The 8707-nt window shown below is 37.9% G+C and overlaps 2 long non-coding RNA genes across 2 annotated transcripts; one reads left to right on the forward strand and one right to left on the reverse strand.

Annotated features, from left to right (window-relative positions):
• Nucleotides 1–4100: 4100 nt before the first annotated feature.
• LOC135760355 (uncharacterized) lies at nt 4101–5332 on the forward strand. Its single transcript, XR_010537407.2, has 4 exons — nt 4101–4297; nt 4837–4930; nt 5029–5162; nt 5245–5332. It is a non-coding gene; the product is annotated as an uncharacterized lncRNA (long non-coding RNA).
• A 129-nt stretch (nt 5333–5461) lies between these two features.
• LOC141279949 (uncharacterized) lies at nt 5462–7030 on the reverse strand. Its single transcript, XR_012334758.1, has 3 exons — nt 6538–7030; nt 5974–6110; nt 5462–5650 (listed from the first exon to the last, which is right to left on the reverse strand). It is a non-coding gene; the product is annotated as an uncharacterized lncRNA (long non-coding RNA).
• Between the last annotated feature and the right edge of the window lie 1677 nt (nt 7031–8707).

The following is an 8707-nucleotide window of genomic DNA, read 5'->3' on the forward strand; positions in this document are numbered from 1 at the left end:
GCGGTTCCTCCACAGCTTCCCAATCGCTTTCATGTCGTTCACGGTCCGTGAAGCTGCATCGCGTGGAATGCATGTTTGTTGCTCGCTTGTGGACGTCGGAAGGCAGGGTGAAGTGGGCGCTGTACCTCGCCTTGGATCTGCTAAAACCGGGAAACAACTCCTCCACAGCTTCCCGCTCAGGTGAGGATAGGTCAGAAAAGCATATATCAGATGAATCCGCCATTAGATCGGAAAATGCTAGCTTCAGCCTCCACCGTGAGGATGCTAGCGGGCTATATGCTAACTGTTTATTAGTGATAAATAGTTTCACGTGGTAGTACTGCTCAATAATCGTCACGGTAAAGTATTCCTATGTAAAACTAATAAGTTATATTATATAAATAGGAATAAGATGGTAAAAAAAGCTTTTAGATGATGAACTCGACGGAGCTACGATGCACTATCTGTTCAGCGTGACGTCACAAACCGGATGTCTCAATGCCGGATGTCTCAATGCCGACTGGGATCCACAGCAGGACCATACGAAACATACACTCACTTTAAATCAGCGTGCGCACTGCCCAGTACAGCATACACAAGTGACAATTCTCTGTCAACCAATTAAAACTGCAGTGAATCCACTCCTTTTGCAACCGTAATATTGTGCTAGGTACCCTTACGAAAGGGTCACGAAAAAGTGTTACAGAACGGTTCGCTATTTTGATACCATTGACAATGGAAAGGGAAAAATATGCATACTGTACTTTACTGTAACTAGCCAGTGGAAACAAGGCAAAAGCGTACCCTGGAACATTTGCAAAGGTGGTCTCTTACGGCCTTTTCACACAGAGATTACAGAAAATACACAGAAAATGCGTCTAGAAATCATTAGATTTTTGTTCATTCACACTAACATTGATTTACCGGAATCTTTGCGTGTATTCATACACATGCGGCATGCCGTAGAACAGTGGTTCTCAACTCCAGTCCTCGGGCTCCCCCTCCCAGAAAATTTTTGATGTCTCCTTATATGAAACACCTGAATCCACTCATCAGGCTTCTGCCAGAATGTTTGAAACATTTCCTTAATTAACATACTAACAAGCTGATGAACTGAATCAGGTGTTTTACAGTATATATGGAGACATCTAAAATGTTCTGGGAGGGGGGGCCCGAGGACTGGAATTGAGAACCACTGTCGTAGAGACACCTGATGTATTTTAAGTCCTGCGCTTGGTAGTTTTTTTTCCCGCAGCGTTTGCAGTTTTCTTATTATCTGTGATTTCTCTCTCAGCTTCAGCACGGATAGTGAGAAGCTCCCTGATCTCTCCTTTAGTGCAGTTTGCAGAGACTTCTTGTTGTTAATGTTGATCTGAATTTAAATCCCCTATGTCAAAGAATTGAACAATAAATATATTATTGTTGTGATGACACGCACACCCTTACTAGGCCAAGCTCCTTATGGCATTGTTTCTGTTTTTGTTCACACAGAATGCTTTCTGTGAATGTTTGGTCTGCGTTACTGGCTAAGCAGAGCTATGCAAGCCTACGCCTAGCCTATGGCATAGCTGTGCCGTAGGTTCTACGTGATAGCATAAATAAGCCTTTAGATGGTTTATTTTGATTCAGAGCCGGTGCAAGCTCAAGTGGTGCTGAAGTGCAAATCTTTACTGTAAAAACATTCTGATATGCTCAGTCCAATTACATGCAGCCATGTGTCACTGCATGCAAAACGACCCCAAATTACAGAGGTGTGTTCATGTGTGCGTGTTAATTTAATGTCATACGCCAATCAATTAGCGCATTGCGTAAGATTTCAAACACTCCTAATAAGCCAAAAACCTAAAATCACAATGAACTCCATTATGCACACTGTATCTTCCAGTTTTCTTTAAAACAATCAGATCTTTTAATAATGTAAGCATAATCGAATTTGCTTATCTAGCAAACAGGTCCATTGAGGATGCAGTCAACAGGGGACTGCACTACATCCTGCCACACCTAGACAAACCAGATACTTATGCAAGGATCCTGTTTGTGGACTTTAGCTCTGTTTTTAAGACTATAATTCTGGAAACCATCCTAAATAAAATTATGCAGCTCTGTACCCACCTCCATCTGTCCGTGGATCACCAGCTGTCTGACAGAGAGGCAGCAGCTACTGAGGCTGGGAAGTTTGTAGACAACGCCACAGTTATCAGCCTCATCCAGATGAAAGTTTGAGCCCACTGGTGCAGTCCAACAACCTAGATGTGAAGCCGATCATAACTGTGAAGATGAGAGTTTCCAGTTCAAGTCTTACGGCTGGCAGGTTGCGACTGGGGTGCCCTTGAGCAAGGCATCTGTCACCATTTGCTCCTTGGGCGCTGCAGTGATAGCTGCCCACTGCTCCGGCTGTGTGTGTGTTTGTTCACGACTTGCAGTGCGTGGGTTCACTACTCACTGAATAGGTTAAATGCAGAGGTCACATTCCAAGTATGGGTCATATTATGTCATTTTCATTTGCTTTAAAGAGCACCTATTACGTTGCTAAAAACAACGTTATTTGTGTATTTGGTGTAAGACAATGTGTTCGTGTGATTTATGGTTCAAAAAACACATTATTCTCCACATACTGTACAATATTGTTGCTCCTCTCTGCCCTGCCTCCCTACAACGCGTTGATTTTCTACAAAGTTCATTGTTCTAAAAAACACAGTGTCCTCCAATTTGCCAGCTAACCTGTACGAATTATGATAATGACCATCATGTCCACATCAACAGGCAGAGGAAGTAAACCTACATTTCTTGTGTTCGTTCTAGTCCAAGAAAAGAGATTTAAAATGGAAACGATAAATCATGCTATCGTTTACTTTGGGATTTTTACCTTTCTTTAACATGTACTAATACACACTTACACATCAAAGGAAAGGTAAAATCGTGAATCCGTTAATAAGTGCTCTTTAAGGATTCTACCATCATCTGCTGTAGATTTCATGTGAAATGTTTTATAGCTTTTCACACAATGTTGCATTGTTTCAAAGCTTGACATAAAATACAGAGAAAAGAAACCACAAATTGTATTGTCATCATAAATAGCAATCTCATAAACTGTTATACTTTTTTTATAGGAGTAGCCCATAAGACATTTATTATGATAAATAAGAGGCATCATGTCAAACTAGACTAGACTAGAATCTTACATGAAAAAGATTAATGTAAGATTCTTTGAAAGAAGAAAAATTATATAGAACAGAAGTTTTAGATTACATAAAGTATGCAATAATACCATAAACAGCAGAATTATAGCGACATCATTAAAACCTACACAATTGAAATATTGATGTCTTTACAATTGTACCGGACCATTACAAAAAAAGATATATTAAAGGGGACAATTCACAAGACATTTTTAAGATGTCAAATAAATCTTTGGTGTCCCCAGAGTACGTATGTGAAGTTTTACTGAAAAAGGTGTCCTTGGGGACCCAAGGATAAGACAGTGAGACAAAACAAGCTGTTTTTGTATAAGTGTAGAGGCCGCTCAGATTTTACCATACAGTACAATGGATGTGTGTTGTTTGGTTCCGGTCATGCTAACTTTTTTGGCATAAATACATTTAGGAACTGAATTAGGTTAATGCTTGGTTAAAGAGTGGATTCCTTAGTTTAGTCTTAAACTGATTAAATATGTCTGCATCCCGAACATGGATGGGTAGGTTTTTTCAAAGTTCAGAGGCTAGGAGAAATGTCTACCTCCTTAAAGAGCACCTATTATGGGATACACGTTTTTAAACATCCTTTTGTGTGTAAGTGTGCATTAGTACATGCTAACGATATTCAAAAAGTACATACCTCAAAGAAAACGATGACGCGAGTTATCGTCTCTAACGTTCGAGGACTACAAAAAACACTCGGATTGTAGGCAACAGTTTACTTCCTGGGATTAGTGACGTAGATAAGACCAACATTATCATAGTTCAGCCCTCTCTGCTTTGCTTGGGTATGCCCTCAAAGACGGGGGTGGGGAGCGCTGAGTCAGGAGAGAGCTAAAATGGCGGAGGTTGTGAGTCCCTGCTTTGACTCTGTTTGCAAACTCTTGTTTCATTGTTTAAGCGATAAAAATCTCTCGAGTAGACGCTGTCTCTTTAGATGCGAGGGCAAAAAAACACTTTATGGACTTCCACAGAGGACATCATGTTTAATACGGTTCCGGAAAAATCCAGTCAGAATTTGTTCACGGAGTTTTCACAATAACTGCTTCTCATGAACCGAAGCTGGATTTGCACGACGTCTCCTCTTGAAAGTTGGATTACTGTGCACTTCTGGATCACAGGCTGTAAGTATTCACGTTTATTATTTGCCTTTTACTGTACGTTACGTAACCGGTAACCGGAGATTAACATAATGTGCGTAGAGCTAAGCTTGCAAGCTAATTGTTTTGTGTTGTAATACTGTATTTCATAAACAACGTACCATATTTACACACGTGTATGTTGAATTATGCAGACTATCGTTTTTTTTATCGATGTTGGTTTAGACATGTTTACAAACTTGCTAAGTTGCTAAGCTAAATACAAATACAAATGCCAGCTAAACTGTTACCAGTAAAATTTGTTCTCATGATCAAACTCAAGAAACTCTAAGTACAGATGATTTGTTTAAAGTTATATGTATTTTACTGTTGTATTTACTTGAAGCTTTCTTAGATTTTGAAACGAAGTTAACATGTAATGTGTGTTGCTAATGTTGGGCCATGTAATATGTAATACATTAACGTTTTAATGAATAGTCTAACGAGTTATAGTCGTTGTACTCTATTGTTATAATATGTATTTTTGACTGAATACATGTTTGTTTTATTTGTCTATATCCTAGATTCGCAGCTGTACACATCCTTCTACACTGTATGCAAACATGCAACATCATAACACACAGTACAAGGAGTCAGACTGGCATATGAGGAGCAAAGGTGTGTAACACATATGATGTATTTAGCTAGTGAAACCACTACCAGTCTTAGATGTATAACTGATGATGACAAAGTTTTTTTTCTCTGCATAATAATAGGAACCCAGGCAGTAGCATCATTTCACAATGTTTCCATCACCATCATCAGTGGATGCCTTTGCCGTCCGTAGCCTGATATTTCAGATTTGCAGCAAAAAAAATTTGATTTTCTCATTTATTGGAATGCTGTGCAGGTATTTAAGTATTTTAGTAACTGTGTTAAATAAAGTAGTATTTACTTTTACAATAAATTTATGCTTGCTTATATTTTTACAGGTTGTACCTTGCAGCCATCCATTACAATGTCACCAAGCCGTAACAAAAGCAGGAGAGGGAAAGAACAAGGCTATGTTCCCAAAACACACAAGTGACATACCGTAAGCAGTAATGTTTTATTTCAAATACATTCATAATTAAAAACGTAATGTATGAAGCAGGGAAATAAATGATCAAAACAAAAGATTTATTGACTGCAATATTTCTACAGTTATGTGGATGATGTGATCAGGCTTGTGTTTAATGAGGTATTTGAAGATAAGCTGAAGGAAACCCCGATTCCAATGGACCTGGCATCACAGTTTGAGAGACCTTCAAAGGAGGACGTGATTGCATGCCATCTTCAGTGCAGGGGTCGTCGAAAGCCAAAATTGTGACCGATCTGATCAGGAAGCTCCAAGCGTATCTGGAGAACAACACACGACAGGATGATAACCTTATAGTGTCGTCTTAAATAGCACCAGCTGACAAAGCTTTGATATGCCATTTATCTGAATAGATAGCTGTAAGAAATGAATTGAACAATTTTTGAAACAAGAGCACAATATGGTTACTAAAGTATGTTTATTTATATATTGTTTAACATTTAAATATATATTTGTAATAAATAAAAAAAACTTTTGACTGACTTTTATATTTTCTTTAAAGTTACATCTTTTGTTCTTTTGGGTACTTTGTTACTATAATGATACTTTAGTGTTATTGGTTTAAAAATGTAATAAAACTTACTCTAGTCCTGCACCTCAAAGGCTTATAGTCGGTACAATAAATGTTCTGTGTGTAGGGATTTAGACAATTTGTGCAAAACCTGGATGATGAATCACGCAGGTAAGAGGCCCTGGAACCTGTTACATTCTCCTTAAAACCTAATAAGTAAACATAGCACTTTCAAGTAAGCAGTCTTTCATAAAAAAGTTTACCATAGTGAAATAATGTAGAACATTCATTTCAATTAATACTTTCTTTGTGCTACATTTGGTGTTTCCATATAGTTTGCACAGTAATATAGTATGTAACAGTCTTTTATAATAAAGTTTACTATAGTAAAATAATGTTAATAAGTGAAATAGTTTTATAATCATTTCAACAAATACTTTCTATGTGCTACATTTGGTGTTTCCATATAGTTTGCACAGCAATATAGTATGTAAGCAGGCTTTTATAATAAAGTTTACTATAGTAAAATAATGTTAATAAGTGAAATAGTTTTATAATCATTTCAACAAATACTTTCTTTGTGCTACATTTGGTGTTTCCACATAGTTTGCAAAGTAATGTAGTACATTATATTACCTTTTGGATGTCTTTGCAAGACATTTTCGTCTTCGTTTAGCATTCTGGCAGAGCTAAGGACAACTAAAAAAGTTAAATCCAATCGCGTTCATTGACGGAGATCGTTTATATCGTAACGGCCGTCTGAACTCTCTGGATCGAGCTTGAAGTGGTAAGGCAGTACAGACACCATCGTTTATAGAGAAATATAACGCTTGTTTACGTTGCCTGTGACTCTCAGTCAGAACCGGAAAACCCACGCGTAGTCAGGGGCGTAACCTTTCAAACACACGCCGAACCCAATTGACCAATAACAGTTGAGTAGTCATCTGACCAATCCGAATACACTAGACATTTTGGGAGGCGGAGACAGGAACTAAATCCGAGCGTTTTCCAGACATGCAGAAATCGGTGAGGTATGTAAGCAATTTATAAGACTCACAGTGCATTAGTTCAAGTTTTAATAACATGTATGTACTATGGGATATTACAATAACGTGCTAACGTGCTAATTTATTAGCATAATTGGTGCTCTTTAAGGACAAGTTCGGTATTTTACACTTAAAGCCCTGTTTTCAGATTGTTTATGATGAAATAGAACGGTTTTGACTGAAATTTCAACATATGAGGCTGCCCCGAGAATTTTCGGGTGTTTGTGTTTCACCTCCCACCTCTATAATGGGTTGATAGGTGCACTGGAACAATCCTTCCAAAAATGCATTAAACTTTTGTTTACAAAGACATGAAACTCACAGAGTGGTCAGGGGTGTTCACTGATATGCTCACACAAAAATCGCTGCAAAATACGCATTCCAACGGGTTTTATCGTAGTTTTTGCCAACTCCATTGGACTTGTATTAGATGTGCTGTGAGGTACGGTATTACTCTGCGCCGGGAATTTTGTTTCTATTCTTCCTATTGGCAATGGCGGATTAGCGCCAACACCTGGGCTGGAGTGTCTATTATTCAAGCTCTCAGCGGAAGAATGTACGGGTGTGAGGCGTTTGGAAAAATAGGTCCACAAGTTAACAACGAATGCTAAAACAGCTGTTGGAAATCATCTTTTGCAGCGATTTTTTTGTGAGGATACCAGTGAACACCCCTGACCACTCGGTGAGTTTCACGTCTTTGTAAACGAAAGTTTAATGCATTTTAGAAAGGATTGTTCCAGTGCACCTATAAACCCATTGTAGAGGTGGGAGGTGAAACACAAACAACCGAAAATTCTCGGGGCAGCCGCATTTCAGATTAAATTTCAGTCAAAACCATTCTATTTCACCATAAACAATCTGAAAACAGGGCTTTAAGTGTAAAATACCGAACTTGTCCTATAAGATGATTATAATTAAGCAATAAACCCCAAGAAGCAGTGGGTTACCAGTGCATTTTATAACAGCTAAGGGGCGTTGCACTTAGCTGTTATAAAATGCACTGTAACCCCACTGCTTCGAGGGGGTTTATTGCGTTTATAAACGGTTACTTCATATGCATAACGTTAGCGGGATTTTATAAAATAAAACACAAATAAGTTGTAATTATATTAGTACAAATATTACTCTTCCGCCAAACAAAGTAGTTCCTCAGAATCAAGTGTGACTGAAACAGAGCGCAGTTCCCAACCAGAGATGCAGCAAAGACACAATGAAAATATGATTTAAGACTGTGGTGTTTATTTTTATAAATCACCATTCATCTAATTTATACATTAACATTTATATTGTGCAACTGTTGAAGTGATGATCAAATATGCTTGGAAGCATGCTGAACTCTTTTTTTGCCACCCAGTTTAAGTTTAATGCCTTGCAGAAAAATTTTCTTTTTTAAATAAACATAAAATATCAAATGAAAGAACAGACCATCCGCTTTCAAACAAAAAAAACGTTTCATCCTACCTTAATTTGTTCTCTTATCGCCTCTCAAATTTTTTAGCTAAAAGCAGAGATAATTCCATTTTTGTGAAGAACTTTAGTAAGAGATCAGATTCAAAGCCATCAAAACTTACACGCTGTGTTTTCAGTGTTGAGTGAATGCGTCAGTGTTTAAGTTGGGTAAGATCGCCACCAAGTGGATAATAGCGGACGTATGAACTTGACTTATAAACTCCTCAGACAACGTTTTGTCTTTATCGACGAGATTACTCAACAATATTTATTGACATTTATCTGGATATAGCCATTAATTGTGCAATTGT

This window comes from Paramisgurnus dabryanus, chromosome 13 (assembly GCF_030506205.2).
Source record: "Paramisgurnus dabryanus chromosome 13, PD_genome_1.1, whole genome shotgun sequence".
NCBI classification, from domain to species: Eukaryota; Metazoa; Chordata; class Actinopteri; order Cypriniformes; family Cobitidae; genus Paramisgurnus; species Paramisgurnus dabryanus.